This window comes from Plodia interpunctella, chromosome 24, assembly GCF_027563975.2.
Source record: "Plodia interpunctella isolate USDA-ARS_2022_Savannah chromosome 24, ilPloInte3.2, whole genome shotgun sequence".
Lineage (NCBI taxonomy): Eukaryota > Metazoa > Arthropoda > Insecta > Lepidoptera > Pyralidae > Plodia > Plodia interpunctella.
This window is the reverse complement of record NC_071317.1, coordinates 5,648,246-5,662,685: the sequence shown is the minus strand read 5'-3', so window position 1 is coordinate 5,662,685 and position 14,440 is coordinate 5,648,246. Positions and strand designations below refer to the sequence as shown.

The following is a 14,440-nucleotide window of genomic DNA, read 5'->3' as shown; positions in this document are numbered from 1 at the left end:
CTTAACCTATAGCCCTTTTGCGATATAAAGTACAAATTACAATAACGAATTACTCAAAATCCATCCCAAATAATAGCCAAGAATTACGATTTTGATACAATACAATGTTACAGTCACGTTGCTCTCCATAGACCTCTACGTTGTGGTAATAAGAGCTAGTTTGACATGATTATGTTGGTGTTCAGTCGACTGTACGTGTATGCGTATCCACTAGTTGAACACTAAAACTACTCTCCGTTATTGCGTTCCCGTGTTGCCCTCCCACGTCGCCATTATTGCAGTCAGGAGTTCCACGCAACAGGACTACAGAGGAGGAAGCAGAGCCACAGCAATTTGTATGTACTATGTCAATCTGACGGAGCAATGTTCATATTTACTGAGGAGTTCGGGGAGCAGTTTATGAACTGAATTGAGTCTAGAAGTACTAGACTCAATTTAATTTATTATATAGGCTTCTTTGGATAAGTAGATTTTGCGGATCAAAAAAGTTGAGATTGGGCTAAAGCCGAAGCGTTTTTTCGGAAATTAGATCCTCACAGGCACATTTTCGCGTCAACTTTTAAATTTTATAATAATTAAAGGACTGCAAGCCAATAAAGCCACCTGCTTCTCTTCCGATGTATCCCTGTCGCTGGCCTTTCTCATCCTATCTTGTCCTAATCAAAACACATGATTTAATAAAATAAATTTAAAAACTCAAAAAATACATAACTATCTAATATATATTACAAAATTTTAAATATACAAAAAAAAATATTTTATTAAATAATAATCCTATGCATAAATATTTACAATAACGCCAGTCCCAAAATTCTTCCCCTGAGGTAAATTGCCGAGACGCCTTCCGTTCCATTCGATTTTTAAAAAAGAACTTACTCTTTTTTCGGATACAAATTGGTATAAATATCAAATAAAAAAAAAATATTTCAGAAAAAAAAAAAATATATATATGTATATCTATGTTAGTGAAAAGAACTGAATAAATATGAGTACAAGCCTCTTTGTAATAATTTCATCTGTGTTCAGATTGTTCTTGATTGATCAACGTGGCCATGATCTCATTGAAAGATCTAGGTATTAAGATATTATTATCTATATTGTTTCATATCCAGAGAATTATATTATAGAGAGAGAGAATTATATTTCTAAGTGCCTTATTGATACTAATCAATAAGGCACTTAGAAATATAATTTGATTAGATTATTGTCATGGATTTAATAAGTATTACGGAGTACCTACTCATTCCATGGTTATTGTAAAGGCGATTTGGTATAACTGTCTAAACCCCTTCGGCCGCATAGGTAACTAACGGTTCGTAACCAATTTCGATAAAGGAAATTATTCATCTTCATGCGTAACCAGTTACCAAATAATAGGTTTTTTTCCACACACGATACCGGGTTTCGAACTGGGAAGTAGTAATAAGTTACGAGAAAGTATTTTCTATTCTTCGTACGTAACTAATTAGTTATGGCGTCGATCTCTTTAGGTAGGTTAAGATTTATTGTCTTCGGAGTCTCCTGGCACAAGCATATATTTGCTTAAAAGGAGGCTCCAGCAACATGAACAACCATTGTAATTCGTAGATACCCAATAAACATGTTTTATTTTATTTATTTTATTTTATTGTAACGTGGCCATCACGTTGATATCACTAAACCTATATCGATTGCGCTGACACACAACACGTTACAACTGTCATAATTCAAATTCTTTTTACCTCTTCCCATCGATTTAGTAAGTACAGTTGTTCGTAGTACTTACTAATTCCATGCCTTTTCCAATTTCTATTTTTTGAAGGCAGGAGTTTCAGAATCACCACAAACAACGTATTTAAATTATTATAAATATTAAAAAAAAACTAATATCAATAATATTTAAGACCCTAACGAGTAAGTTTTCTTTTTGAGCTAGCCCCAAAGTAAGTTTGAGACTTGTGTTATGGAATATTAACTCAACGATACTATATTTTATAACAAATATATATATATAGATAAACATCCAAGACCCGGGGGCCAATCAGAAAAATATAATATACGTTTTTATACGATATTACGTTTTGAATAAAATATGATCTTTGCAGAGCCGTTATAAGCACTGTGTATATAGGCGGTGAATGCTATAATCGATTGACTCTGTTTTATACACCATCGCCTCTCAGCCGAGAGGCAGAGGAGGGAGGGGCGGTGGCGTAGCTATCGAAGGTCTATGTGCCGTGTACCAGGATAGAAGTGGTGGTTGTCAAGTAGTTAAGACACCTGTGATCGAAAGGTCCCAGGTTCGAAACTTACTCGTGTCACATTTATACCAATAATACTTATAGGTTTCATCAATAGTTGTTGTGATTTCTATAGTTCCTTATAAGGGAGATAGTTGTATAATTTATAAGATTTTATGTATAACTTTACACGTGCTTTTGCAAATAAAATATCTTGTATCTTTTTTATTTTTTTATCTTTATATTTTTGACGACCTCGGTGGCGCAGTGGTAAAGTGCTTGCCTCTGAACCGAGAGGTCCCGGGTTCGATCCGCGGTCAGGTCATGATGGAAAATTATCTTTTTCTGATTGGCCCGGATCTTGGATGTTTAACTATATATGTATTTGTTATAAAATATAGTATCGTTGAGTTAGTATCTCACTTACTTTGGGGCTAGCTCTATCTGTGTGATTTGTCCTAATATATTTATTTATATATTTATATTTATCCGAGTGAAGCCGGCTACTGTCATATACAATAAATGTTAAATTAATTATCGAATCGATTCGAAGTGAGACGCAGCGAACCAATCACATTGCGCCATTGTGACGCAACGACAACCACACTGCAATGTGATTGGTTCGCTGCGTCTCGCTTCGAATCGATTCGATTGTGAGAAGTGAAATGCAAACCCGCACTAACCCATTGATCCCCCAAATACTAGTATTTAGTACTAGTATTTAGTGTTACCTACTCACAATTTAACATAGTAAAATTTAAAATGTTTAATTGAAGTGGGGCCCCGAATCTTTTTTGCACCAGGTCGTATAGAACCTAGCTACGCCACTGAGAGAGAGAGAGATAAATTATGGGATACAAAGCGAGTGATTACTGGCTACTTAATACGGCTTTGTCTGAGCTTGAGTAATCTTTATTGGGAATATTACGTAGTAAATAAAAATATAACATTTCGTCGAGTTGTGATACATTTTACAGTTTGTTTCTAAGCCCGCCATTTGTACATCTAAAAGAAGTCTTTACAACTCTTGGCTCTGTCTACACCGTAAGGGATTAGGACGTGATTCTGTGTCTATATGTTCTTGTACTATCTGTGGCCCGCGGCTACCCTATGTCCTTCTCCATACTTCTAACCAAACTTCTTGAAATTTTGCTTATTCATCAAGAATAAGCAGCAAAATTTCAAGAAGTTTGGTTTAGTAGATAGAATGTGAAGTGGTAACAAACAAATAAACAAAGAAACTTATTTTACGCATTTATAATATTAGTTAAGGATTAGGATAAGGAAATTATCCCTTTATAAGAGATCCTTCTTCGATACGAAAATATAGAAAAGAAAATAAATTGTACGAAAAAAAACGAACGCACATTCGTAGGTACTTAATACGCACACTCGTTTTTCCGGAGACAGTTGGTATGTCTTTGCCATCTTAGCCCCCAAATGTTTAAACCGATTTTGTTTTAACTAGAACTTTTCTTGGTTATTTCCTCAGTCATAGAGTGGCGAAGCCCAGGGACCGCTTTCCTACTTTTTCTCTTCTTCTTCGCTCAGTCTTCAACTTCCTTAGTTATCAGACCATTGGCACGCATATTATCTTTGAGTATATCAAGCTATCACGAATCAACCTCAGACAGAAACACTCTTCCTTTCTTCCTAAAGCACGTTTCGCTATAAAAAAATTTAATATCTCTAAGTTACTTTAAAGTTTGTAAACATGTTCTTACCTAACCCTTAAGAGTTAGTTGCACCATCAAATTTGACGTTGATTTTAACCGGCGCGCCGATGACACTTGGACATAATGGCGTACTTTGCTTTTTGTTGCACACATTAAAGTTAACGTCAAAGTTGACGGTGAAACCCACCTTAATAGTTCAATCTTGAACTATAATATATTCGCGCGGTAAGTTTTAACCGTTCACGTAACTCCTAACCATTAATTTCATGTAATAACAAGATTGTAACGCAGATTCGTCACGAACTCTGTGAAATATGCTGAATTATATTGGGCGGAGACACCATTTGCCAACACGCACTTAATTTTGACACGCCTGACCCATCCTAGCTGCGCCTCGGAACAATACACGACGCGATGCGACTGTGCACTTAAGAATTTGGTCGAACACCCGCAACGCATATTTTTTTGTAAAGCTTTTAGCCTTTGCTAAAAAGAAATTGTCTGCGGTCGTTTGAACACATATTTATCAGTTTGTCATGAATATATCTGGAAAATATCTAGTTTTATTCGGCCACACTAAACATGTGTATGTGTGACCTAGGTAAAAAATTCTGATAAATTTATGGTAAACTCCTGACTATACCTATCTAGATACAACGAATTGTATGTTTATAAAGAAGACAGCGATAATCCGCGATAGCACAAACCACGTACACGTGTATGCGTATTTTTCTTATTGTCATATCGCGCTGGCCGCGCAGCCTTGTCGCATTTGTAGCCTAGCTAGGACGACGGGTGACCCTTAATTTTAGAGATTTCGCTGACCGTTTCATTATAGTAGGTTAGGCTATTGACAATGTAATAATGCGTTTGATAAAAAACAGTACTGCCTTTCTTATTGTTAGTTTAGCGTGTTATTTTAACGAAGATTCTTATTCACTTAACTTTATCGAGTTTGAACTTTGTATGACAATGACATTACATGTATAGGTTATATATATATATATATATATATATATATATATATATATAGGTATAGGTTTACGTCCGTAGTCACCTGGAATACGCCTTGCAGGTGCGCACAGCAGTACCTACTTAAATTGATTACTGTCTATGATAAAATTGAATAAACACTAATGCCGCCCGCGGCGGAGTTCAAATTTTTAATTAAAATTTATTTTTAAGTTTTTAATTTAAATTTTATGTTATTATTGTGAATTTCTTGAATAAATAAGTAAAATAAATATAATATGTAAGGATAAAAGACCAGCTGTTGCCCATAGTCCTTCCTAAAGGGCTCTCCCTTTCGTAAGGTTTGGGTCCGGGATAAATTTCTCTCGCGTGTCATGTACTGAAATCTGGAATGTATACATGACGTGCTGACAGATAGCTGCGATCTGTTATTGTGAAATGGATTTCTGCGGTATCCCTTATCCCTTTTTATGTGTTATCGGTGTTGATCTATCGGTAGAATTATCTAGGTTGGTACCTAACCTACATATATCTGATTTTTGCCTCGTGGTCCCACCCATTTTGTCCCACTATTACTAATGGTCCCACGAATCTTAAGAACTAAGCCCATATAAAAAGTAGAATAACAAGTTTATTTGTTAGAATCCTAAACTTACGATATTCACTTCGCTACAACTTTTTAACGGCCGAAGCGATTGTCATGAGACATGGCTAAGAACACTCGGAATAACATTATTTATGACTCAAAAAAAAAAAACTAAACGAAAATTGGTTAATTCATTTGGGCGCTACGATTCACAGACAGATACACAGATAGATATGTTAAACTTTTTGCCACCACCACTCTTTTTGCGTCGCGGCTTAAAAAGGTAGAAAATGAGACCGTTTTTATGTACCTAATTTATTTGGGAATAGTTTCCCGACCTAATTTACCCATCTCAACGCACACGTGGGAGCGAGCAGAGTAATTTTCTTTTTAAATTACAAAAAAAAAAGGTTTCCCAAAATCCTACGGGCGCCCTACATAAACAACAGCTGAATGTGTTATTTTTAAATAACTACTAGTTGTGAGAATAAGCGTGCACGAATGTAATGAAGGAATGATTCTAATACCGGCTCCACACAGTTTGCCAAACTTTGTCGGAATATACATTGCTGGTTTTTCATTGCATTAAACAAAAGCTCTCATACAAATTACGCAATGTCCACGCATTCGCGTCGGCATGTGTCTGAGTTCGACGGCAGTGTGGACTTGGCATAATGAAGTACCTAATAATGAACTAGAAGCTCAATGACACAGCGTTCGGTTGTGGCGGCGAGAAGCGATTAAGTCACTCTCACAATGGTCGGTTATTAGATGCATGACTGAAAATGTATTATCTTAAGCTCCTCCGTGCTTCGGAAGGCACGTAAAACCGTTGGTCCCGATTGTATTTGAAGTCGTTATAACCCGCCAATCCGCAATGGGCCCGCATGGTGCGTCATCGCCCAACTTTGTCAAGGAAGGCTTGTACCCCAGCACTGAGAAAATATTTCAAATCTATACTGTTATTATAAAGAGGTAAGCGTTTGTGAGTTACGATGTTTGAGGCGGGTAATCTCCGAAACTACCGAACCGATTTCAAACATTCTTTCATCATTAGAAAAGTACATTATCCAAGATTGCTTTAGGCATATATTTGTTTTAACTCAATTAGTTTTTAGCCATATCAATGTAAAAAAAAAACACTTAATCCGAAAAAAAAACCGCTACCAAAAATCTTGACGTGGGTGCGCTGGCCCTACTGTTAATTATACATGCATATAATATATTACAAAAATATAGGTTTTTAGTAGATCCATCCATCCAAAAAGTTCGCGGCTAGTAAAATAAATTCCAGCCCTAAGGGGGTGAAATAGGTGTTGCATGTTTTACTTCGATTCTTATATTGGAAGACAAATAAATACGTGAATGAAGTTGCGGGCGAAAGCTAGTTAATAAATAAAATCAAAATAAGTCGAGTAGTTTAACCGTGAAAGCGTGACAGACTGATAGACTTTCACATTAATAATATTAGTATGAAACTATTAATAAGACTTCCACAGACACTTTAAATTTTTATATTGTTTCTCAAAACACGAATGCCCCCAGATGAATCTCTCATTTCACTCTGCAGAGAGAGAGAAAGGAATAGAGTTTAGTCCGTATGTTATTACCGATTAGTAGCCACAATTCATCAGCTTAAATTGACAAAACGTACGTAACCTACTAGGAAACTACTACTGGAAACGCTTCTAGCATTTTTTGGGCACTGTGTCTGGAGGAGACGTATTAGACGAAATTTTTAGCTGGTAGAATATAGAATTGTAACAAATGTATTGTAATTATATGATATTAATAAAAATTAAGTACTTATTGACAAAATGAAATCTGATTAATGCGAAACAGACCGGCCATTTAGCGGCATATCATAATTGCTTCGTTACGATGAGCGACGTTACATGTTTCCATACAATTTTCCATTAGTTATTATTAGATACGAAAATGGATTAATAAATTTTAATAATATTCGGGACACAAACACAGTTATTAAACATTAATTTCTTTAGAAGCAATTACTACTTTTATACTTTGTTTCGTAAATGTAATTTGTATATATAATCATGTGTATATAAATAATAAATTAGTTTATGTAAACTTGTAAAGTTTCATTTATTTGAACATTCATATATTCATAAATAAAACTTCAACATTTAGTTATGCAGTCCGTCTAACTTCCGCGCGATAACATCACCTTTTTTGTGACATACAAAGTTAAATAATGATAGTGTGTGCCCATCATAAGCACAGCGCTGGATCCGCGACTGTTCGTTGGAAAACCTTTTATTTCGTGGCCTCTTGAAGTGGCCACATGTCCGCCAGAGCGATAACACTCGATAAACCGGCAGGCGCCGGCGAGATCCGGCCGAATCCGGTCAAAATCTGGACGTATCTGGAATACGTTCGCCCTAAGCGGTTCAATCTGCCATTTCAATTTCAGCGGTAGGCACAAAATCCTAGATAACTTACAAACAATTTGTTTTTAAGTATGTTTTTCCTTGAAATAAGAATGTGTTCTTATTGTGTGTGTGTGTGTACTCTATTCAATATCCTTGTCACTTAACCAAACTCAAAGTATTTATTCATAAATTAGACCTTCACAGGCACTTTATTAGGAGTACATTAAATTTTTAATTCATATTTCAAACAACCACAAACTATTAGCGTTTCGGAATGATCACTACTGAGGAGAAATGCCGAGAGAAACTCATATAAACAGTGGTGGCTAGAAGGAATTTACATTATTATTTATACGACATGTAAAAAATAAATGTGTTTATTTTATTTATTTATTAAAATATACATATTACAAACTAAGAAAACTGTATCTTGGGAACCTGCGGGACCTTGGGAACCGCACCGCTACTATAAACAATTATCATGTAATTTAAGAGCGAGGCTCTTATCGGTTACTATACAAATAGCTTATGCTTGCTAAGTACATGGTCAAAATTTTATATCAAACCATGTTGTCACTGTGACATAGTGCTGATAAAAAATATAACCACATCAATTTTAACCCCACTAGAGACGGATCCATCTAAGGGCTTTTACGGCTTAAGCCCGGGGCCCCGCGGATGCAAAGTCCCCAATAAAATAAATAATAAAACTGTTTTTAAATAAAGAAAGAATAATAAAATAAAAATAATAAAAAAGCCTCAATTTATCTTTAATACAGAGTTACGATTTGTATTACTATTAAAGAATTTAAAAATAAATTAGAAAATCGTAATTTTATTGATTTTCTAATTTATTTTTATTCGTATTTAGAAAGAAAGAATATGTAAAAAAAAAAAAACATTCATATGTTTGGTAACCCTGTTCGGTCAATTCAACCCGTGTACGCGTCTTGCGAACGAAACAGGTACACATTTTAGCGGGCATTTATACATTTTGCATAGGGGATTCCCCGCAGCTTATCATCCAACGCAATGTTGCTCCTGTCTTCATATATCACGTCAACTTGTATTTTATTTCCTTATTACTGACCTGCCTTATTGTTCTGCTGCAGTTGACCATGCCTGGCTAAGCTTAAGGTCGTGGGTTTGAGTCCCACCGATGACAAATATTTGTAATTTTCAAATTTTTGTCATGAGACTGGGTGTTTCTGTGCATAATATGCATACATTTACAAAAAATGATATTTATGCAATAATATCAGTTATTTAGTCACTGACACACTGGAGTAGATGGCACTGTGTGAAATTATCCGAGCATATTTATTATTTATCTATACCTACATCACTATAAACAATTTCTTGACAAAATGACAATTAGTTGAATATTTAATAGGCCCCCCGAGTAATGTTAGCCCAGGGCCCCGCAAAGTCACGATCCGCCACTGTATACAAACTCCATATCAAGTTTACAGAGTTTTTTTCTTATCGACCTCTATCGTTCAGCAGACTGCCATTTGCAGGCGTAGGGTCAGCAAAAAAAGATTTTGTGCACGACCGCCCAAACTGAAAACTATTTTCGTAGACACATTTGTATTTCATATTGATGTGGCTTTGATGTTCAAATACTATTTTTATTGTCTAGTAAATGATGATCACCGACTGACTGAGACAGAGTTCTTTTAAGCTAAAGAATTTTTTTCTCTTGCTCTGTCACTGCGAAATATTGCAAAGTGCGATAGTGACAAAGCGTATTTTCGCTCAAAGCGTGTTTTAAAGCTTTTTTTGTGAACATGCCATGAAATCGTAATAGAAAGTATGGTCAAAAAGGTTAATGAAATTTGGAATAGATTTATTTAATTAGCTAATGTCGAATGGGCAACAGCAAGCGGAACTGCGAGCAAGTGCTAATTTAAGATTTCTCTCTCATCTGAGAATTTTTTACATATTTTAAAACAAATACTGTTTAGCTTTGTTTTTTTTTTTTATAAAAAAATATAATGATGTTTTTGCCGACTGTACGCTTTTATGAATGCGGTAATTGGGATCGGGTGGATGGTTACACCGCGCAATGTCATCTACATACATATTTTAAAATACTTCGGGAAAATGTACTCGCTTTGTGTTTATTAACAATTTTATACGCGGCTTTGTTCACGTGATTTTCTCACGGACACAATGCTATTTTTCTCGATGAAACGTACGGTTTTTTATATAGGCGTAGTTTTTACGTCGCGTCACAAAATCCGCATTGGCGAAGGTATGCGCTAGTTTTTTTATATATTAATAAGATAATTTAATCGAGAATATTCTCAACTATGTATGGTAAATGTGTGCTTCTTCTGTGCTTCAGTCGTTTGGACACCATCACCATCATGTAAGGATGCCAACATGTTGTCGGGGTTATTAAAATTTTTAATTTAGCTTTTATTCATTAACAAGCTTTTGAGGTTTCGCACGCGTGAATTTCAGTTCTTAAAAGGAAACTAAGTAAAATTTCAGTTATTTTTTTATCGTGTATGCTAAAACTAAAGGTAAAAATTATTTATTACTATGATTCAAATTCGTATTTTTTTTGTCATCTTTAGTTCAACTCCCCGTTTCCCGCTACAATTTCATACAAACTTGCAACCCCTATTTCACCCCTATAGGGATGTAATTTTTAAAATCGCATTAATGGATTATTATTTCTTACCAACTACAAATTAAAATTTAAAAATTCATACTTCAAAAATGACGAAGTTTCATACAAACTGGGAACCCCTATTTGATCCCCTTAGAAATGTATTTTCAAAATATTCTTAGCGGACGTCTTAGGAGACGTCACAATCTATTTTCCTGTCAAATTTCATCTTCATGGGCTCAGTAGTTTTCGAGATTTCGTGATGAGTGAGTGAGTGTTTTTCGCTTTTATATATATATAGACAAATGAGGCCGGTCACCTGTTATCTCGCGATGTAAAACTGAAACATGACCTATCTTATTGGTCAAGGGTCATCGCGCAATCTCGGCCATCGTGACCTCTTTACGAGACTGCCGACATACTTTAGTCTAGTTTCAACTGGTTCTGCAGGTTCATCGGGAAAAGGTGATCAATAAATAGGTAAAACAGTACAAGTAGATGTTATTTACTACCACAGATAATACTTCTAGTATTGAGCAAGCAATCTCGTGTCGATGGAAAATCTACAAACGCTCCACTATATATCCCTTTTTATATTCCTCGCGTGTTCTCAGCTACACTTGGCGACCTCGGGTTCGATCCCCGGTCGGGTCATGATGGAAAATGATCTTTTTTGAAGCGATTAATTAACAAAAAACAAATTTAATAATTACTTGCCCGTAGACGCGGCAGATCATAATGTGTGTGTGTGTATATATGTTATTAATGATATTATTAATGATCTTTCCTATTTAAACGAACATATATATATATGCATATATATATATATATATATATGCATATATATATATATATATATATATATATGTTCTTGTGTTCGTTTAAATATGAATTTTTAATAATTAATATTTTATCGGGAAGAATGTTAAATATAAATTAGAGCGAAACACCGCTATATATGAAACCGTTGCAAGACAGAGATGAAGGTACACCTGTTGACATAATGATTATCTTGTATACTCCGAATAGCCAATCTACGATGTTGTAAAACTTTTATTTGCAAACTTGACTTTACCCGCGTCTTCGCCCGCGTTTATTTTCCGGGATGAAAGATACCCTATGTCCTTCTCTATAATTCAAACTACATGTATGCAAAATTTCAAGAAGAATGGTTGAGTAGATTGAGCGTGAAGAGGTAACAAACAAACTTACTTTCACATTTATAATATCAGTTAGGATTAGGATAAATGTAATTGGTAGAAATTATAAAAGATAGCTATGTACCCTTACACATTACAAAACATATTCGGCTTCTGTCTGCATGTCTGTCTGTTCGCGATAAACTCAAAAACTACTGCACAGATTTTCATGCGATTTTCACCAATAGATAGTGTGATTCCTGAAGAAGGTTTAAGCGTACAAGTTATGTTTTTACCTAGTAAAACTACTCACGGCGCGTCCCGGCTTCGCTCGGGTGAATCTGTGACACTATATATTAATTGGTAATATACACCTAAAACTTTCTCTGAAATGGCTCTATTAAAAAAATCCCCATAAAAATCCGTTGCGTCGTTTTAAACACGTAGGAACAGACAGCGGGAAGCGACTTTGTCCTATAGTATACAGTGATAATAATAATGCCTCCGTCTAAGTAATATATTTGAATAAAATATAATTTCATCAAAACGTTTAGAACATTTAAATTTTCCTCCGTTCTTAGAAAAAAGGAAATACTCAAAAACATTTTTCTCGACATTTTTCCATAAAAGAGCTACTAATTTAAAGCCTGCTTAAAATTTAATGGTCCATTTATTAATTTAATTAAAGTTTGTAGGCGTAGTTCGGATCCATTCCGAAAGTATAAACGTCACAGATTTATAATACACTAGATACAACATATTAATAATAAATAAGTAATATAGAAAAAAATCCACATAGTTTTTTTAAGGAAATGGTTTACCGCTACAACGATCAACGAAAGTGTTTTTTTATAAATAACTATATTTTTCTCAGCTTTATAATAATTCTAATTCTCACGGGAACAGTCCTTTTTCCGGGATATAAAGTACTCCTATGTGTATGCAAAATTTAAGGACGATTAGTTGAGTACATATAGAGATAACATACAAACTTACTTTCACTTTTGATATTAGTTACCCCCTATTCATCTTGGACTGAGACAAAAGGTAAACAAACCTTGAACAAAAAATCATTATTCCTCGTTATTCCTTTGTTAATTTTGTACTTATTTTTTGTTGTTGTTGTTTTATGGAGTCATGTCGCTTACTTAAATGTTTGGCTTGTTAGGTTCTCGTTTCTTTTTTGTTTACTTTTTGTCTCAGTCCAAGATTAATAAGGTATAGGATGTAGTATTTTTTTGTTTCTTACTTATTTAAAGGTATAATAATAATAAAACAATAATAATAGGGCCTATAGGTGTTTGATCCATATCCCCACGCAAGCCTATCAAAGGACCGGACTTAGTGCCGTGAATTCCAAAAGAGGAGAAACATGGGTGCAGTGTATTGTTAAGGAGAAACATATATAATTTGCAGGGGGATATCACACTTGATAGATACACTTATCTACCCCAAGCACAAAAAAATGTTCTTACCATTATTAGTCAACTTATTTTCGAACTTATTGCGTACTAAAATGTGCTACGCTTGGTCGCGCGGTATCTAGCGTAATAAAAATCTATGACAAGGATAAAAACAGTAAATTTTATGTAAGAGATCGTGTGGGATTTTAATTCAATTTGACATGCCGTGGGCGCCCTGTGATGTCTGATATTTAATCAGACGTATTTGATTAGGGAATTAATTATTTTAACTGTAAAATTTAGAATTACACAAAATGAAAATCAAATCATTTATTCAGAAATTAGGCAACACATTATTGTGTACAAACAGTACACAATAAAGTACATGGTCAAAAGGTATACTAAAACATATTATGATTGTGATCGAATGCGGATGAAAGGAATATATATATATTAATTATACACATTATTAATTTAAAAAATTAAAATTTATTTCAATAGATATATTATGTATTAAGATTATTTTTGTAATAGACAAAATTTAAGTTAAGGTTAATGTTTAATCCTATAACATTTGCACGCCAACTAATGTTGGTGCAACACGCTTATTCTGTTGAATCTAGACTTATTGTCATAGCATTTATCTTACCGTGTTTGGCTGCAAATTCATTAATTATATACATCTAACATTATTTAGCAGACTTACAAATCCTGTCTCCCTTTTGTAGCAATGAATACTCCAATTTTAATATTATGTAAGAAGCCGTGGGTTAAAACTAGTTATAATAAAGAGTAATGACTCAAAGGCTCGTAGCACTAGCTACGAACCGCCTACGACGTCTACGGAGCTACGTCGTAGCGCAGGCGAAATTTTTGAAGACTGTTGAAATGGTTATACAAAAATAATCAGTATATATAAAGCTCTTGCGTTACTGAGTGTAGCACAGCCGAAAATACTGGGCGTAGAAAGCTGAAATTTGGTGTGTAAGGTACCTAGAACAGCGTAGGCGAGCACTAAGTAGGGATTTCCTGAAATTCCCACGGGAAATTGATTTGTCACTCACATACGAAGTTGTGGGCAAAAACTAGTGTTTAATAAAGATTATCTAACTTTATAATTTAGTTTTAGTATTCTAAACAAGACCTCAATTGCTACAACATAAGTCGTGATTTGGCTTTTAAAGTAATTTAATGAAACAAATAAATATATTACAGCTAAACCGAAGTGGTTTAAGCCGGTTAGACCAAGGCGTGTGTCTACGTGGAAACGTAGACCTATCTATAGGTATGGCATGTGTAGTATGATGTCACTGCTTGAGACAAATAAAGACTGAAAATCCAAGACAGATCCAGAAAAAGATAATTTTCTATCATGACCCGATCGAACCCGGGACCTCTCGGTTCAGAGGCAAGTACTTTACCAATGCGCCAC

At 34.7% G+C, this 14,440-nt stretch overlaps 1 protein-coding gene across 2 annotated transcripts in view; it reads right to left on the bottom strand.

Annotated features, from left to right (window-relative positions):
* The window catches only part of LOC128680498 (octopamine receptor beta-1R-like), a 60,388-nt gene that overhangs the window by 30,798 nt on the left and 15,150 nt on the right, over positions 1–14,440 (bottom strand). The window lies entirely within an intron of this gene.